The sequence below is a fragment of the Cebus imitator genome, unplaced genomic scaffold (genome assembly GCF_001604975.1).
Source record: "Cebus imitator isolate Cc_AM_T3 unplaced genomic scaffold, Cebus_imitator-1.0 Scaffold76, whole genome shotgun sequence".
In the NCBI taxonomy this organism is placed as follows: domain Eukaryota; kingdom Metazoa; phylum Chordata; class Mammalia; order Primates; family Cebidae; genus Cebus; species Cebus imitator.
In genome coordinates, this window is record NW_016107391.1 from 3,383,445 (window position 1) to 3,403,508 (window position 20,064).

Consider the following 20,064-nt stretch of genomic DNA (forward strand, 5'->3'; position numbering starts at 1 on the left):
TTCAACCTTATTCATCAAATGTTATTGGACATCTTTTTAATGTTTTCAGGTAGCATAGTATACCATTGTTTCACTGTAATTTATTTAACCTTTTTCTTCAAGTATATTGAAATTGTTTTCAATTTTTCACTATCACAAGCCATGCTGCAATGAATATTCTTGTATCTAGATCTTTGCATTATGGTATGATTATTATAGAACTGAAATTTCTCAGGCAAATGTGATTTACAACAATTATTAAGCACCAAAATGTGCCACACTATTGGGCTTATTTTTAAAATGCTTGCTCATTACCAGCTCATTTTCTACTTTCATTTTCCTTTAGACATTCTAGAAAAAAATCAATTAGAGCAGGAGTCATGAATGGCTATGCAAGACAGGCTACTACCTCAAGATCTGTCATGTTTTGCTATTGACACATTTGCTGAATCCATCTTTATTTTAAGTGCATTAAAAATTTTGGATGATTGGTTTACATATGAACTGAGAAGGGATTATTTAGGGATACCATAATGCTTGATGCTCAGCCTCTATCATATCAGAGACCCCAATCTGCCTGTTGTGGCCACATGGTAGATAGGTATTGTTTTGCTTGCCAAGCATTCACTCTCCACATATGGGGTACTAGGACCTAATATTTCCTTTGAAAAACTATCCTTTCCCTAACTTTGGTCCATGCACTTATGGTAGTATTAACCCATCTGTATCTCTGCATGGACCAAGTCTGGTAATATCAGAGATGGGCACATGACAGGAACAGATGAGCCTGAATTCTTGGCTTTCTGGGACTACTTAGAAACTTGCCTTGTTTTCCAGCAGGAATAGCTAAGCTGGTAAGATGCAAGCTTGGAGTAGCTGTGGTCTACCACTTAGAGATGCCATTGGATTGAGGTTTACAGAAAAAAAAGAAAGAAAGAAAAAAAAAGCAAAGAGATCTGGAAATAGATATCCAATTATATAATTTGAAAGTCTAGATCCTGAGGTTAGAGCTGCCTCCAGACTTGACTATTACACACTTCAATACGTTATTCCCTCTACTTCTCTTCCTTCTCCTTCTTCTTTGGCCAGTTGGAGTCAGCTGTCTAACACTTGCATTGTAAAGGATCCTGACATCAGAAGTAGAGATCTAAAACATTGGGGTGTTGCTCCATCTGGAAGAGAGAGGGAGGCTAAGATTACCAGACATGGAGGATGACCCCAAAAGAAAAGGGGAACCCAAGGGAGAAGCCAGTTGAATGCCTAAAAATAGTTTACCTGCTTCACAAATTTGGCTCGTTTCCTTTTAATGATTAACTGGGTGAGATGGGTAAAATCCTTCTTTATTTAAAATACACATACATAAATAAGAATATCAATCTTCAGTTAATTCATCTATTCTGGTTTTCTGCCTCAGGTTTCCATTTTTTATGAATATATAAATTGCTTCTCTATTTTAGGCTGTGTTTAAAGAGAGAGAGACAAACCTGGTAATAATCTAAGAGAAATGTCTTATGTAGTTTTTCTTTAAGGCCTAAATTATTACTCTACTTTCCATTTTGATCCAGCCTTTTGTTTTATTGCTTTGTTTATAGTAGATTTAGTAATATATTAACTTAATGGTACCTGCAAATATGATCTAGTGGAATTATGTATTAAAATATTTTAGTATCTTCTTAGCATTTGTGATCTTGGAACTGAAACCTGATAGCTGAAGAAAAAGCTCCACTAAGATGAAAAATCAATCCCTTAGTGGAATTAAATCCACAATGCTTATACAAACATTACTTCTGTCTTTATTTACATACATTGTATATTTCTCCCTCTTATCTGTAGCAGGGGAATAAGGAGTGAGATGTTGTTAGTTGGATTCAATAGACATTTATTTACTTATTAATAGCTCTAGCTCAATCTGAAGCTTGAAATAGACTTGAGACTCTACCTCCTAGTAGACACATGTCTTTGGCAAGTTTACTTAACTTTTCTGAATCTTAGTTTCCTTGTCTGAAAAATGAGTTAATAGTAGTATCTGCCTCACGAGGTTCTTAAGCAGATTAAATAAGATATTCTCTGTAAAGCATTTAGCATGGTCTCTGACATTTAATTAATGCATGGTAAAATAACTGTTATTATTACTCTTTCAGAAAGTGAGATAGCCCTGTAGACATACCCCAAGCAGAAAGGACACATGCACACACACTACACTTCCCTCAAACTAAGCCCCTTCTCTCCTTACGTCATTGATTGTGAAGTGAGCACCTGTCCAATAAAAGAAAGAGTCTGTAAAAGAAATCCAGGCACTGGCTGGAAATTTTCACTGTATGATTTATCGGGCCTCTCCCAGCTTTGAGGTCCTATAATTCTATAAACCACGCAAGTTTACATATCACTGTGGGATTTGATCCTTATGAAACCCAAGAGAACCATAGATTTTCCACAACCAGCTGAGCATGCTCAAATACAGACAGATATTTAAAAGCATCGACATTGATCACGTGCTCTTTAACCAGCAAAATGCTACAGCCAAAAGAAACAAAAGCACAGAGAAATGAAATGATTTGTTTGAAGTCTCACTGATTTGCCAAGAAACCAAATTGAACATGCAAGCTTTCTTAATTCCTAGTTGGGTTCTTTACACACTAAACATGGTGATATATAATCCTCAGATGCCAATATTTACCTTTTATGAGTTTATTGCTTGTCATGTGTTAACTCATAAAGCCATTTATTTACTTATATCAGTGCCATCAAAAACCCTTTAATTTCATGATCACAGTTTGTGTAACGTAGCAGACAAAGCACTGGGCTGGGGACAAGGTACTAGATTTTGGTTTTGGCTTTGCCTCCCTTTCTTCCTGCCCTCAACTGCATGATTTGGGCAAGTTACTTTTCCTCTTTCGTACTGTTTGCCTTTCTCTGCTTAGGTATCTGGACTTTCCCTTCCCTTCTTTCTCAACCCACACAGAAGTAATTATGTTTCTTTCATTATCTCTAGCTGCAAAGTTTTGACTAGACGGTACATATTTACTGGGCGTCTGCTGAATGCCTCTGTGCAGGGAGTTGGAGATAGAGGTAAATAAGACATGGCCCCTGCCCGCAAGGCTTTTTCAGTTAAGATGGCACAGGGTGTGAGGGGGCATAGGTCAAAAGGTGAAGGCAGGGGTCAGGGAAGACTCAGGGAAGGCAGGATGAACAGTTGGTGCTCAGTGGTGGGCAGATAGACATAAGCTCCAGTGATGACAAAAGACCATGCTGAAAGGAAGAATAGTGTTAACAGAACTGGCTTGGACGAAGGCAGAACTAGAAAGAATCCAGACTCTGATGCCCCAAGTTGTGTGACCTTGAACTAGTTACATCTGTTTCTTACCTACTAAGTAGGCATAATGACTGGGTTTCCTCTTAAGGCTGTTGTAATGATTCAAGATTACGTTTGCTAATTTTAGTGCAGTATTTGGCATTACTATAGGTCAAATATCCCTAACCCCAAATTCTGAAATCTGAAATGCTCCAAAATCCAAAACTGTTTGAGTGCTATCATGATGCTTAAAGGAAATGCTCATGGAGCATTTCAGATTTTGGATTTTTGGATTAGGGATGCTCTACCTGTATGTATTCTGCAAATATTTCAAAATCTGAAAATATCTGAAATCTGAAATCCTTCCTGTCTGAAGCATTTAGGATAAGGGATACTTAATCTATATGATTACCAATTTATTTTCACCAACAACATGCTGTTGTCCCTTCTTTCTCTTCCAAGGACACAGGCATTTTCATATCCTGCTATCAAATATGTTTTGTTTATATTTTCAGTAACACACAAGTATTTGAAGTACTACGATAAAAGAAAAGTGACATTCCATGCAATACCTCGAGGAGACATAGAAATGCTATTAATTACAATGGTTTTCCCTAAACCACTAGTTTTCAACTGGGTGATTTTAGCCCTAGTTGGGAAATTGGGAAATTCCTGGAGACATTTTTGGTCATCACAGATGGAAAGGGAGAATCTTATTGGCATCTAGCGGGTAGAGGCCAGGGATCTTGCTAAACATCCTGCAATGCATCGCACCCCACCACCCCACAGCAAGAAAGAATTACCCAGTCCAAAATGTCAAAAGTGCCCAGGCTGAGAAACCCTACCCTAGATGAAGGCAGTCACTGCTTCTTTTCAACAGTCATTGGGAAACATTGTAAAACAATGTTTCTTAAGATCCTAAATTCAGCTACAAAAGTGTATCCTTTGGACATTTTACACATTTTAACATCTCCTTTGAAATCAAAGTTCTTCAGAGAACCTGGAAGAATCATTCAAACTTTTCTTGCCACCAAGATAATGGAAATTATTTTATGTTATCATTTTTCTCCTATATGTATAATTCAGGACAAATTCTTTTTTAGGTAATTTTAATGAAATTCACCAAAAAAGAGACTTGATTAACGCAGTTTGGGAGTCTTTTCCAGAGTAGAGAAACTTGCAACAATCTTGGCTTTTCTATGCTACCACAGGGATACAAATGGCTAGCTACCCAATGGTGGCTCCTGAGCTTCTGGAGGAGGGCACTAAGCATCACCTTTGAGTTTCCAGTCTTCCCAATACTCCAGCCAAAGTGGGCCCAACAGCAGGGGGCTCAGAAGGGCTTGCATTCTTAAAAATGATCCTTCATCCCTTATTTTCTTTCTTTTAGAAGCAAAATAGTGATTAAGAGTGTTGCTTAAGCGCTCTGGGTTTGAATGTGGTTCTGCCACTTGTTAGCTACAGTGACCTTGATAAACTCCTCTGTGTGCCTCAGATTCCTTCCCTGTAAAATGGGGGGAATCCACCTCACAGGATTGTTTTGAGGATTAAGTGAGTTCTCATGGGGAGAGCACTTAGAACATAGCCTGGCACATGGGCATTGTGGCTCCCACCTGTAATCCCAGCACTTTGGGAGGCTGACGCGGGCGGATCACTTGAGGTTGGAAGTTCGAGACCAGCCTGGCCAACATAGCGAAACCCCATCTCTACTAAAAATAAAAATAAATAAATAAATAACAAAAATAATGATTTAAAAAGCTAGGGTTGGTGGCATGTGCCTATAATTCCAGCCACTTGCGATGCTGGGGCAGGAGAATCACTTGAACCCAGGATGCGAAGGTTGCAGTGAACCAAGCTCGAACCACTGCACTTGCACTGGGTGACACTGAGACTGTATCTCAAAAACAAAAGCAAACAAAAAACATAGCCTGGCACATAATAAGCAGCAAATAAATGTTAGTTGTTTCTCTTACTGTTTATTCTTACTTGCTTTTATGGTCCATTCATTTGCTCATAGGACGTGCTGAAGTAGGCTTTAGGTATGATATGGACTTGGTGGAAGTTACATGTCATTGCTGAGTATGGGACACAGTCACAGCCAGGGCCAGCTGGGGCCAAGGTAGGGGGTGGCTGAAGTGGCGTTCACTGCTTCGTCAGTTCTGCCTTTTTTTTTTTTTTTTTTAGCTGACCAATATCTTGCATTTTCTCTTCTCTATCATCTTTACTGATACTCAGTTTTCTCTTACTTTCCCTGTTTTTTCCTCCGAAGTATGACATCTCAGCAAGCTCTCCCTGTCTCTACCTTCCATAGAGTTTTATTTGGCTGTTCCTTGAAGCATTGATTTTCATCTGAGTGGCCCATCAAATCATTTGGGAATTTGTTTCAAGTATAGATAGCTGAGCCCTGCTTCCCAACAATCCTCCCAACGACCTTTATTTTAGTGTTTATGTGAGAGACAGTATGGCATAGTATTTAAGAACATGACCAAAGAGCAAGACTGCCTAGGCTACTTGTTAGTTGTAGGACCTTGAGAAAATTATTTAACTCTCTGAGTCTCACTGTTCTTATCTGTAAAATGGGGCTGCTATGTTCTGAATGTCTGTGTCCTTTCCAAATTCCTATTGAAATCCTAACCCCAAGGTGACAGCTTAGAAGGTGGAACCTTAGGGAAGTGATTTGGTCATAAGGGTGGAGCCCTCATGAATGGGATTAGTGCCTATATAAAAGAGGTCCCAGGAAGCTTCTTTACCTCTTCATGTGAGGACACAGCAGGAAGACGGCTAACCATTTATAAACCAAGAAGCAGGGCCTCACCAGAAAGCACTTCTGTCAGTGCCTTGATCATGGACTTCCCAGTCACTAGAATTATGAGAAATAAATTTCTATTGTTTGTAAGCCACCGAGTCTCTACTTCTGTTATAGTATCCTGAACAGACTGAAAGTAAGAGTGCTAATCTCATAAGGTTGCAAGAATAAATGAGATCCTCCTTAAAACAGTGACGGGAATGACTTTTGACTTTCTCATTAATTTTTCCTTCTCTCTTAGTTTCTCACCTGTCCTCTCTTTCTTCATTACTTTATCCTCTCCCTTCAACACATATATGTTGTTTTATTCTAGTAGTTTCATAGTTTCAGGTCTTAGATTTAGGTTTTTAATCCAATTTGATTTGATTTTTATACATGACAAGAGATGACATTGATCTTGCCAAAGGTTTTTTGATTAAGACATCAAAAGCACAGTGAACCAAAGCAAAAATGGACAAATGAGATCACCTCAAGCTAAAAACCTTCTGCACAGAAAAGGAAACCATCAACAAAGTGAAGAGACAACTCACAGAATGGAATAAAATATCTGGAAGCTACCTATCTGATAAGGGATTAATAAAAATAATATATAAGGAACTTTATAGGAAGGAAAACTACAATGATATCATCTCATCTCAGTGAAAATAGATTTTATAAAAAAGACAGGGAATTATGGATGCTCTCAAAAATGTGGAGAAAGGGGAACCCTCATACACTGTTGGTGGGAATGTAAATTAGTACACTATGGAGAACAGTATTTGGAGAACTCTTGTTTATTATAGTCAGCCCCCAACAGACACAGATTTAGCTATACACATTTCTCTTGAAATTCAATTCATAAAGGTATGGACACTAGATTCGAATTAGCCAACAATAGCACAGTGATTGTAAAAATGAAGAAACAGAAATTGGGTTACTTCTATTCTGTCATTCTATACAACCAGTTGGAGTTTCCATTTGACTCTGACATTTCTGGAATTTATTGTGAAATGGAATGTGTATGATTCATTGCCAAATTTATTCTCATGTTTAAGATCTTTTCAATCTATGCATATGCCTGCGGTTTCATGTGAAATAAACTTTTGAAAAACAAAGAAAAAATCGAGCTACCGTATTATCCAGCAATTGCACTGCTGGATACATACCCCAAAGAAAGAAAATCAGTGTATCAAAGAGGTGTCTGTACTCCTATGTTTACTGCAGCACTATTCACAATAGCTAAGATGTGGAACCAACCTAAGTGTCTACCAGCAGATGAACAGATAAAGAAAACGTTGTATGTATACATAATGAAATATTATTCAGCCATAAAAAAGAATGAAATTCTGTCTCTTGCATCAACGTGGATGGAACTGGAGGACAATATGTCAAGTGAAATAAGCCAGGCACAGAAAGACAAATATTGCATTTCTCACTCATATGTGGGAACTCAGACAGAGAAAGAATAGAATCATGGTTACTAGTGTCTGGGAAGAGTAGCAGGAAGGGGAGATAAAGAAGGGACTTTGAATGGATAAAAAAATGTAGTTAGATATGAGGAATAAGATCCAGTGTTCAGTAGCACAACAGGGTAACTATAGTTAACAATAATTTAGTGTATATTTCAAAATAACTAAGAGTGTAATTGCAAAGTTTCTAACACAAATACACGACAAATGCTTGAGGTAATGGATATTCCAGTTACCCTGATTTGATCATTAAAGAGTGTATGCTTGCGTCAAAATATCACATGTACCCTATGAATGTCTACAACTCTTATGTATCCATTATAATTACAAACAAAAATTTTAAAAAAGAAAAAAACGCTATATATTGACTGTCTTAAGACATGGCTTTGGGACCCAGCAATGAATTAGATGTAATTCTAGTCTTATATGGCATTAACATCTAATTAGTGGAAAACAGGCACATAAACAAATAAAGGTATGTGTGTTTACAAGGTATGAATGACAGAGTCACTGATTTTCTTAGAAGAGAGAAGGGAGAGATGAAGGACTCCAAGGGGGAAATGACCATGAGATTGCGAGTTAGAATAGAGATGACTCAATCCATTCCATGCAACAAACATTTTCAAAAGCACCTATTGCATATCAAGCACCGGTTTCAGTGCCTTTCTGAAACTTTCCTCCTTTAGAGAGTGGCAGATTCATTTTTAACTTGATGTTTTAAAAAAAATACTTAAAATAGCAAAACAATCGATGAAAAAGGCAAAGTTGGAGGACTCACAAAACTTACCTCTACTTACATACTACAAAGCTACCGTAATCAAGACAGTGTAGTGCTGGCATAAGGATAGGCATTCATATCAGTGGGATAGAATTAGAGTCCAGAAACCCATATGCCTACAGTCAATTGATTTTTACCAAGAACACAGAGACTATTCAATGAGGAAAGAATCATCTTTTCAACAAATGGCATTGGGACAACTGGATAGCAACATGCAAAAGAATATTCAAAAAATTAATTCAAAATGGATTGAAAACTGAAATGTAAAAGCTAAAATTATAAAACTTAGAAGAACGCATGTATGTATATCAGGACCTTGGATTAGGCAATGGTTTGTTATGATACCAAAAGCACAGACAACTGGAAAAAATAGTCAAACTGGACTTCATCAAAATGCAAAACTATTCTGCTTCAAAAGACATTCTGAAGAAAATGAAAAGACAACCCATAGAACGGTAGAAATGGTAGACAACCCACAGAAATGGTAGAATTTGCAATTCATATATCCAGTAAAGGTCTAGATCCAGAATATATAAAGAACTTTTGTATTCCAACAATAAAAAGACAACCAATATTTCAAAAAAAGGCAAGTGACCTGATAGTTCTCTAAAGAAGATGTACAAGTGGCCAATAAGCACATAAAGATGCACAATGTCATTATCCATTTCACAAATGCCAATTGAAAATACAGGAGATAGTACTTAGTACCCACTAGGACAGCGAAAATTGTTTTTTTTGTTTTTTTTTTTTTAAAGGAAAACAAATGTTGGTGAAGAAAGTGGAATTCTCTTATATTTCCAGTAAGATTATAAAATGGTTCACATACAGTGAAAAACATTTTGGCAGTTTTCTCAAAAAGGGAAACATAGAGTTACTATATGACCCAGTAATAGAACTCCTAAGACTACCCAGGAGAGATATAACATGTCTACCCAAAAACTTGTACATGAATGTTCACAACAACATTATTCATAATAGCTAATAAATGGCAACAGCCTAAATGATCAGCTCATGAGTGGATAAACAAATGTGGTAGATTCATAGGACAAAATGTTCTTCAGCCATAATAAGAAATGAAGTGTGGATCCATGCATGTTACAACATGGAGAAATCTTTAATACAGTATGTTAAGTGGAAGGTGCCAGACACGAAAGACTACATATTGTGTGATTCCATTTATATGGAATGTCCACAGTAGGCAAATTCATACAGACAGAAAGGTAATTAATTAGTGGTTGCCAGAGGGGTAGGGAGAAGGGAATTGTGAGTGACTCTTAATAGATCCAGAGTTTATTGTTGGCATGATGGATATGCTTTCAAATTTGATAGTGGGATGGTTGTACAAAATTAAGAACATACTCAAACTCACTGAATGATACTTTTAAAAATGTTAAAGTTTATGTCATGTGAATTACATGTCAATGGTAATAATTAAAAAATTATTAACCAACATATGCTTCCTATTTTCTTTGGAATGTTGATACATTGATACAAATCAGCTAAAATAATAAAGCACAAGAGTTATGCCATTAATATTTGTTTTATAAAAACACATGTTTCGCATTCTAGGTGAAAAGTTAAAGTTTATTCAGATTATGATCAGGAGTAGGCAGAGGACAAGGGAAGGCCAAGTTTAAAGGGCTTAGCTGTCAAGACTCCTTTGACTAATTTTTAAACTCCCACATGATCATTCCTCTGCTTATCAAAGCATCTCTTTGTAAAAAGCAATTTTTATTAAAACTTAATGGTACAATAATTAGTGGGTCAAATCCTATCTCATAGGTACAAATTAGTCATTTTGAAATGCATACGAATTCTTGTGGTGCACAGAACAGCTGCTTGGCTGGTACTGACCTGTGGGGCTCTGGTGTGCTACTGCAGCCTCTCAGTGTGTCTCCTCATGAAGAGTCCACCAACAGTATCTGCTCCCTTTTTCTCAAATGTGCTATTATGTGGTTTATCCCTTGGGAGGAGCACCCATCTGACTGGATGTCAGGTTTGCTCATGGGAACACCATCCATAAATCACATGGACTTAACCTGGTTTATTAAAGCAGGTCTTTTTCTTCATTTCTGTTCCCTTTGAAAAAAATTCAAAAGCTAAAACACTAGCCCCAATGAACTAATATTAGCCTAATATTCTAATAGCCTAATATTCTAATTCTAGAGAAAGAACCCTGCTCTGCACTATAAGAGGTTAGCATCTTCATTAGTTTGTGTGACAAACTGTGTTCTTACTGACCATTTTACTCCAGATATAGCTTAGGTTTTTTTTTTTTAATTGAGATTTCAGGAAATGATAGCATAGTTTTTTAATAGTCAAGATACAAATAAAGATTCTGAAGCAGTCAGTGGTCTTAGTACGTGGGAATGATTCATCATATTGGGGACTGCCCTGATAGTAGGGTGGGCCAGGGGAATTACCCTCAGAGGTTAATTATGAAATTCACATAAAATGGATGAAAAGCCATCTTAACCGGACAGAATGACAAATTAGGCAAGAAGTAGAGGGGAAAGCTGGCTGGCAAAACAAACCTCAGCAGTGCCTCTTCCTGCACCATCTAGGAAATTATAGGATTTGGGAATTCCTGTCCTAGTGGGGAGGCCATAGCCAGTGTTGTAAGCAAACGCAGAAGACCTGCTAGCAATACCATTCTTCTGCAAGATGGCTGCACCAGGCCACATTAATCTGATAACATCAAAATTGGATTTGCCTGCTTTCCTTTCCCCCAAGGATTCAATGTTCACTAGCAATCTTCTGAACCTGTCTTCTATGTTGCAGTGGTTAGGTATGCACACTCTGGTTTATATTATGTGGGTTCATCTCTCACTTCTACCACTCACTAGCATTGCGATCTTACAAGTTACATAACCTCTGACTTTGTCTCTAAGAGGGTTTTAACCACAATTCCTACCTGATAGACTTGATTCTTGACACTGTGCCTGGGACAATGTTATTGTTAATAAATGCTAACCATTATGGTCATTGTTATTACAATATGTCTACGAAAATAGAATGGGCTTCTCACACGTGGCAATTACGTTTTTCATTGAAAATGACTAAACTGGGCTTTTTGACTTAATATTTTAATCACCTGAACTTAGTGTGAGTCTTACAGGACTCATAGGAAAAGAGGGAAGGTGGGCTGACAGATTCAGGTTTCTGGTCCTGCCAAGCCAAGGTCATGGCAAATCCACCAAGGATACAAAAGTGCAATCTTGTGAAGCCTCTTGGGGTCTGCCTCCTGGTCTTTCCCTGAAAATGCCATCTCAGTCAGGAGCTTGCATTGAATTTCCTTAGGAGGAGCCTCTACCGAGGAAGTAATAAAATGGGATCAATGGTTCACATGGTGAGTGAAAGCTGACATACTGATCTGCTGAGGACTGAGCTTCTATATTTCAGGTCATACCCTTTTCTAAAACTTTCTAAGGCTTCCCCTCTGCTTTTAGGATAAAATTCAAACTTTGTGCTGGAGTTCCACAAAGTCTTTCCTCCCTGACTCCTTATCCCTTTCCAACCAAGCTCTACAATTCTCTCTTGTCTCACTATGCTCCAGTTCAAGGGTTGGTAACATTTGATCGGAACACAGCACAACCCTTTGTTGAAGTATTGCCTATGACTGCTTTCACGCTGCAATGGCAGGCTTGAGTGGTTGAGACAGACACCACAGGGCCCCTGTAATTGTATGGTAACACTTCAGTGTATAGGACTTGGGAAGTTGGGTCTAGTTGTGAATCCAAGAAAAGGAAATGGCTTTGTTTATCAGGATAAAAATTTTTGCTATAAAAGCAAAGCAATGTGAGTGTAGGCCTTAAAAATCTCCACTGTTTTCATCATTCTGACTACCATCCACTCCCTACCAAAGGTCCCTGAGGGCACACCCAGCAGACCTTATTACTTTGGGGCACACATTTTGAAAAGGGCTGACTTTACTAATTTGATTTGGCATTCTGATTGCAGTTACTTTTGTATTTTAATTAAAGTTATAATTACATAATAGAGAGATACTCATATCACCAGTGCATTAAGAACACCTAACGGGAATTAGATGACTTCTAAACTATTTCACATTGAGTTTAAATTCCCTGCTTAAACTACATAACGATGATACTGATAGTAACAGATGCATACTACTCACATATAGCACCACCTTATCTCATCCTCATTATGGTGCTTTTGTTGTTCATTTTATAGACAAGGAAACTAAGAAGAGAAATTAAGTAACTTGCCCAGGTTACACAATAGGAAGTAATGAATGATGGACCCAGGATTTAAAGCCAGTAGTCTGACCCCTGAGCACCAATTAATTAATTTTAGCTACACAATCTCACCATACAGGTAAATGAATACCTCATTCTTATGTAGTAGTTTACAGTTACAAATCTATGAATATCCTTATTTTCCAGATTAGTAAACCAAGGCATGAAAATGTTAAGAGATTTGGCAAGGTTATGTAGCCATTTTCCAGGCAAAAGAATATAACGAACTTGGTCTCTGAATTCTTCCAATCACAAACAAAATCTAAAACTGAACCGTACGCAACTCTCTCCGCTATGGCAGTTGTGCACCTGGAACCTGGTGGGCACTGAATTAGAGTAATCTATCTGGATGGCATTTTAGCTACATATGTCAAAATAAAAAAAGCCAAATCTTTATAAAGGAAATGAGAGGCAATGTAAATAATAAAAATTGGAAACAACCTTAATATTAACTAGTAGAAGAATGGTTAAATTAATTATATTGCATCCATGAGATTAAATCCTGCCATCAAAAGTCATGGTTTTTGGTTGGATGCGGCGGCTCCCGCCTGTAATCCCAACACTTTGGGAGGCCAAAGCAGGTGGATCACCTGAGGTCAGGTGTTTGAGACCAGTCTGGCCAACATGGTGAAACCCCGTGGCTACTAAAAATACAAAAAAAATTAGCTGGTGCCTGTAATCCCAATTAGTCAGGAGGCTGAGGCAGGAGAATTGCTTGAGCCCAGGAGGTAGAGGTTGCAGTAACCCAAGATTGTACCACTGCACTACAGCCTGAGTGACACAGTAAGACTTTATCTCAAAATAAATAAATAAACACATAAATAAATAAATAAATCATGGTTATCTAATAATATGGGAGAATGGTCACAATAAAATAATAAGCATATATGTTTGTGTATATATATAAATACATATATACACATACATTTTAACTTTATTTTAACCATATCTTTATGAATTTCATGCTTTTATATTATATAATGTTTTCTAAACTCTATCAATGTGTACTGAATAACTTCACAGGAAATGTATTAAAATATTTACCATGGCCTAGTTGTGGTGGCTCACGCCTATAATGCCAGCACTTTGGGAGGCCAAGGCAAGTGGATCATCTGATGTCAGGGGTTCAAAACCAGACTGACCAACATGGAAAAATCCCCTCCCTAATAAAAATACAAAATTAGCTGGGTGCTGTGGCACATGCCTGTAATCCTAGCTACTCAGGAGGCTGAGGCAGGAGAATCAATTGAACCTGGGAGATGGAGGTTGTGGTGAGCTGAGATGGTGCCACTGCACTACAGCCTGGGCAACAAGAACAAAACTCTGTCTCAAATAATAATAATAATAATAATAATAATTGGCCATGGATACCTATGGACATGAGATGATGGTAGATTTTCTTTTACATATTTTTCTGTACATTTTTACCTTCTCTGGTGAAGATATATTACTTTTATGAGGAGGAAAGTTTCATAGCACATGTTGTTATGTAGACTGAATGTTTGTGTCTCCCCAAAATTCATCTGTTGAAATCCTAACCCCCAATATGATGGTATTAGGAGGTAGAACCTTTGTAAGTAATTAGGTCATGAAGGTGGAGCCCTCATGAATAGGATTAGTGCCCCTATAAAAGAGTCTCAGAAGATCTCTCATTGCTTCTGCCTGATAAGGACACAGTGAGAAGACAGGTGGCTATGAACTAGGATGCAGGCCCTTACCAGACACTGGGCCTGTCAGTGCCTTGTTCTTGGACTCCCCAGCCTCCGAACTGTGAGAAATAAATGTTTGTTGTTAAGCCACTGTGGTATTTTTACTATAGCAGCCTGAACACACCAAGACACATGTTATTTTAAGGAAAGATGCTAAACCCTGCCTTTTGCAGTCTGCCTCCTCAGCAAGTTCCCACCCTGTTCAGGGGTGTTGAGCCTTCACTGCAACCACTAAAAACACATCCCCACTTTATAAGTAATTGTACTTTGGAACTCCCAGTTAATCATCAGTACCAAATAAACATATCTGGAATTCAGTCATCTATATAAATGTTGCTTATGTAGAGATGTGGGAGAAGAGAGAAGATTATGATCTCTTTGTGGTTTCATGGGATGTACTGTTTTGTCCCTTTGGGGCCAAGAGGGTACAGGTTCAAACATGGATTAGGATACCAGGGTTCCAGGACTGGGTAGGAAATGTGGCTCAGAAGCTTCTGGGGAGCAGAGATGGGCCACACCCTTCCCCAGTGCATTCATTTTTCAACAGGGTTTCGGAACTTTCAGAGAAAAGACTGAAATCCTGCCCACCAATGCACTGCAAACCTATGTCGAAGAGAGTGGGGTGTTCCCAGATGGAGAACAGATTACAGGGAAGAAAAAGTGCCTCCACTGAAGAACTAAACTGGCACTACAACTCCGTAAGAAAAGTTGCCGTTACGCATCTTCTCATTCATAAGTGGGAGCTGAACAATGAGAACACATGGACACAGGGAGGGAAACATCATGCACCCAGGCCTGTCAGGGGGTGGGGAACAAGGGGAGAGGGAGAGCATTAGGACAAATACCTAATGCATATAGGGCTTAAAACCTAGGTGACGGGTTGATAGGTCCAGCAAACCACCACGGCGCATATACACCTATGTAACAAACCTGCTTGTTCTGTGTCCCAGAACTTGAAGTAAAATAAAATAACATCACATAAATAAAGAAAAGTTGGTGTTAGCAGAGAGTAAGGGTTACAGGTAGTTTCCCAGCTGATACCAAAACTTGCCTGTACCCAGCCGCCGTAGGTGGTTTGGAGAAAGGTGTAATGGGTGTGACTGGAAGAATGATAACTCTGTAAAAGGGAGTTAACACTTCGGGGTTCAAACAACTTTGCAGTGGGGCCCTGGATGAGTGGACTACAGCAATTACTACAGCAATCACATCCTTTGACTCTGAATGACATTTATATGGGTTTGGGAACAGAGATGACTCTCCCTGAGCACGTGGTGGTAGCTGCAAAGCTGACACAGGGGCAGAGTTTCAACCTTGGTGGGGGTGGGGGAGCAGAATATGTGTACAACTATCAGGATGGCGGTGGGGGAACTGCCTTGCTTGGCTCAGCATGTCTCCAGTAAGAAAGCCCTGCCAGGAGCCACTAGAATACCTGGGACTGGGCAGGTCTGCAGTGCCAGCCTAGCTGAACATAGCACCAAGTGTGTTTGTGTCACTTTGCTGAGCAGGACGTGACACTGGACCAGTGATCTCAATCACTTAATTATACATTTAAAATATGTAATGTGCTAGGTAAAAAGTGCTACAAAGAAATAAGGTCATAACAAGGTAGCAAGGCATCTGGCGGATATTTGAAATTCGCAAATGTTGGTCCTGCAGGATTTTCAGGTGATGGTGACTGAGGTGGCAATGAGGATGGGGACAGACTTCCAGTCCTGAGGGGCATCTCTGTGGAAACATCAGAGCCTGGGTCCATGGATTCCTGCCATGGTAGGGACACAGCTGAAGTATTTCTGGCCGCACGTCAGCACCCTTAGGCATTTCCAGAAATATTTAGGGGAAAGGCACTCTTTTCAAGGCTGAGGTAAAGCAGGGACACTCACAATTGGTGAAGTGTGAGATGCTCAGGATGAGCTTGTTTAAACAAAGTAAGCCAAAGGGGCTATTAACGCAGATGGTTCCCCATGAATTCAATGTTTTTCTTTAAGCAACTTGACTTCTGTGGCTACTTGTTATAACTATTTCAAGGAGCTGCCCTTGGAAGACTTGGTTTTTATGAGGTGCAAGAAAAACCATGACTCAGGTAAATCTGCCAACATTTTCCCATAGAAAGTTTATCTTTGGAGGCTCCTCCCACTGGGATCCTCTCCATCTGTCCACAGCCTGCTGAGCAACCCATTGACTATTGCATTCCCTGCCCCATGTTTATTCTTTTCTTTATCCTATTCAAACGTAAACAAGCTCTGATGGGAGAAAAGTGATCTGATATATAATGTCACCTAAAATGACAAATGACTGACAGTAGCTCGATTAAAGGAGGAAGTTTGGGGTCCACAATGCCTTAATGGAAAGGAATTGGGCTGAATTATGAAATTCTTTCAACAAGACAGGCCATTGGAGGGAGGCTTTTGGGCAGGGGATCTTCCTGGAATCTGTTAATGGTATACCCCAAAGGCAGCTCAACTGACCCATAAAGTTAACCCTGATGGTACTGATGTTACTAGAAGCCCTAAGCCTGTGCTGCCTAACATTTACAGAGTTTTATTTAACATATTCTTTTGAGCTAGGCAGAGCAGACTTGACCATCCCTCATTAACAGCAATGAAACTGAGGATTAGAGATGACCGCTTATTTGCCCAAGTGCCTCAGCTGGTAACTGATGGAACAAGCCCTAAATATATATATTTTTAAATTTCATCTTGCCAGAAAAATAAAGTCAGAGTGTCCAACACAAGGTTGTTTACCTTGGCTATTATTGACATGTTAGAATAATATTAAGCTGTGAGGGGCTTAAAGATCAGCTCAATTACCTCATCTGTAAGCCTCTCTCTTTCTCTCAGTCCCCATATCCAGTCCTTCAACAAATCCTGCAGTCTTCACATTCAAAATAAATACTGAATATGACCACTTTCCACCATCTCCAGTGCTCCACTGCATCCGAGGCCTCACCTCTCTAATGCAGATGGTTGCAGCAGCTTCCTGACTGCTCTCCCTCCTTCCACATTTGCCCCTCTACAGTTAATTCTTCATACAGCAGCCAGAGGGATCTTTCTGAAAACCTAAGACAGGTTAGGTCAGTCCTTTGCTTGGAATCTTCAGCAGCTCCTCACTGCATGAAGAGTCAAAGTCCAGTCTGCATCTGGCCCCTGACTGCCTTGATGGCCTCAGCTCCAGTTCTCTTTGCTCCAGCCAGACTGTTTTTCCTGTTCCTCAAAGTAGCCATGTACCTTCCAACCTCAGGGCCTTTCTACTTACTATTTCCCTCCTGCCCCTTGAGTCTTCCAGATATACACATAACTGGCCTCTTTATTCAACCCCTGGTCAAATGTCACCTCCGCAGAGAAGCCCCCTTCCTGACTATCAGTCTCTAGCCCTTCATTATGTTTTAGCTCTCCTTATAGCACGTTTTACCTAACACATCATATATATTTTAAAATGCGTTGTCTCGCTCTCCTCTCTAGATGGAAGCTCCATGTCAGTTTTGTTTTGTTCACTGCTGTATCTTCATTGCTTACAGTAGCACTTGGCACATACTTGCTGAATAAATGAAACTGAGAAACTCAGAGAAACATATTTCTTTTAAGATAAAGCCCACAAAAATGTTTTCTTCCTGTTCAGTTTAAACTATCCAGCACACGGCATCAGTCTTGTGATTATCTTTACTTTCTGATGCTCTGCCCTCTGAGTGACCTTTAGCAAGTAACTTTGTTAGAACTCACTTTACCCAGCTATAGAATGGGAATAAAAATATAACCTACCTTCTTTCTCAGACACTTTAATGAAGCAGAGTCTTCTTTGTTCTTTGAGGAAAGGAGCCAGGCAGATGAAAATTCCTGTTATTAAGGTAAAACTAAAGCCTCAGGAGGGTAGGAGCTGCATTTTGTTCCTCCCCATTCTTGCACAGAGCAGATATTCATTAAGTGCTTATCAAAGTTAATATCTGTGGGACATAAACTGCACCTGCCTTTGCAGCAGTTGCCACAGAAGCCGGCCCCTTTCCTGGGCTAACTGCTCTGAGAGCACCAGAATGAAATCTGACTTAGATGTGACGCAGAATCTTTTTTCCAGAAGAAGGCAACTACACAACTCTTGATGGACAAATAGCTACCAATGATGAGCACAAACCAGGGAATGTCAGAAGTGAAGAAAATTCAGATCAGAAGATTCTGTCTCTTGGGCATAACTTTTTTGTGGAGAGACCCTGACTAATACAGCGACTCTCCTAATTATGGTGAATTTCCTGGTTCAGCTCAGAGCCACTGATTCAGCAGATATTCCCCTAGTCAGATCCCAGTGGAAACCAATATGTGAAGTCTGATGCTGGGAACTTTCTCATGGTCAAAAAGGATTTGAAAACTAGATGAATGTGTGCATATTCACACTAAGCAGGTTTCACGTCTGCCTTCATCACCTTCCCTTTTCTTCTCTTACCCACTTTCTCACTCTGCTTCTGTTCCTTTCCTACTCATGCCCCACTGCTTCTGTTGGACACATGGGCATTTTTTGGTCCTGCAGGGGTTGAAAGATTCCTGACCTTCCAAGGTCCAGTGATTTGGCATCAGAAGATCTCAGTTTTCTCCTTCTCTGCCATTTAAAGAAGCGTGTTGTAATTTCCTCAGCAGAAGTGAAAGTGATTAGCTTCTACCCAAATGTCTGCATAGGCACAAAAATGAGGGCAAGAGGGAGCGAGAGAAGAGGAAGAGGGACATTTTGATTGGGGTGAAAGCAAACCCTTACATAACCTGACCACACAATAGGAGGAAATGAAAACTTGGGTTCAAGGGCAATTTTGTCATTGGTTATAAGTCTGCGTCATCAAGCAGGTGCCAGAAAAATAAATTTTATTTTGATTTTACACCTTCATTTGAACAACTAGGTTTTCCTAATTTCTCATTTCCAAGGAAGAGCTATACAAGGATGCATAATTTATAGTTAGTTTGGAGATGAATAAAATATTAACATACCTTTTGTTTCCCTTAAAACATAATACCTAAATTAGTGTGATGCCTTGGTTACCATCCTACACATGTATTTGGAATGTAAATGAGCTCAGTTTTAAGCACATTTGTAACAGCAGAACAAGTGAGAGTTGCATTACATGGACAAATTGATATTAACAATGGTGGCCTTGAGAATGGTTCCATCCCACAACATCTGATCTGCAGACAGTTGAGCATTCATGCAGTTTTGACTTTATTGACTTCATTGGTCCCAGCCAGAAGGTTTTCATCTAGTGCATTCAGTTACCCTGATTTCTAATTACAATAGAATCATTCAAATACATTTGTTTCCAGAGAGCTTGCCTGAGACAGATTAAATGGCAGAAGTTGCAAAGGATGTCATTGTTTTACATAAAAGATCTGTGGCAATTATGCCTAAAAACGTGTTGCCTTTTTATTTTAAAAGCTGCTATATGCAAAATAACAGTCAGGTCAAATAGTTACCACTGTGGCAACAATCAGTAATGGCACATTTGCAATTGTTCTAAAAAGTTAATATGGAAAAGTTACAAGAATTAAGTGGTGATGTTTTACTTAAGAAGTAGAAAAGATTTGCAAAAAGAAACAGACTCTAAGAAACATGTTACTGTAGTTGTTGAAAGAATATGGTCAAGGTCTTTATCCGTATTAAGTGGCTCCATAGGACATAGTTTCTTTAGATTTTTTAGCTTCTACAAAAATGCTGATTTGTTTTAATCTTTTGGAAACCATAGATTTTTTTTTTTTTAACCAGTGATCTTATTTTCCTTTTTGCTTTTGTTCGTAGGAAGCTCAGAACCCAATTTACAATCTCTAA

At 39.0% G+C, this 20,064-nt stretch overlaps 1 protein-coding gene across 1 annotated transcript in view; it reads right to left on the reverse strand.

Annotated features, from left to right (window-relative positions):
- Positions 1-18,292, reverse strand: part of NR3C1 (nuclear receptor subfamily 3 group C member 1) — a 156,326-nt gene extending 138,034 nt beyond the window's left edge. Inside the window, exon 1 of the mRNA XM_017532293.2 lies at positions 18,027-18,292. The gene's annotated coding sequence lies outside the window, so the exon portion shown is untranslated. The remainder of the gene's footprint in view (positions 1-18,026) is intronic.
- Positions 18,293-20,064: the final 1,772 nt, after the last annotated feature.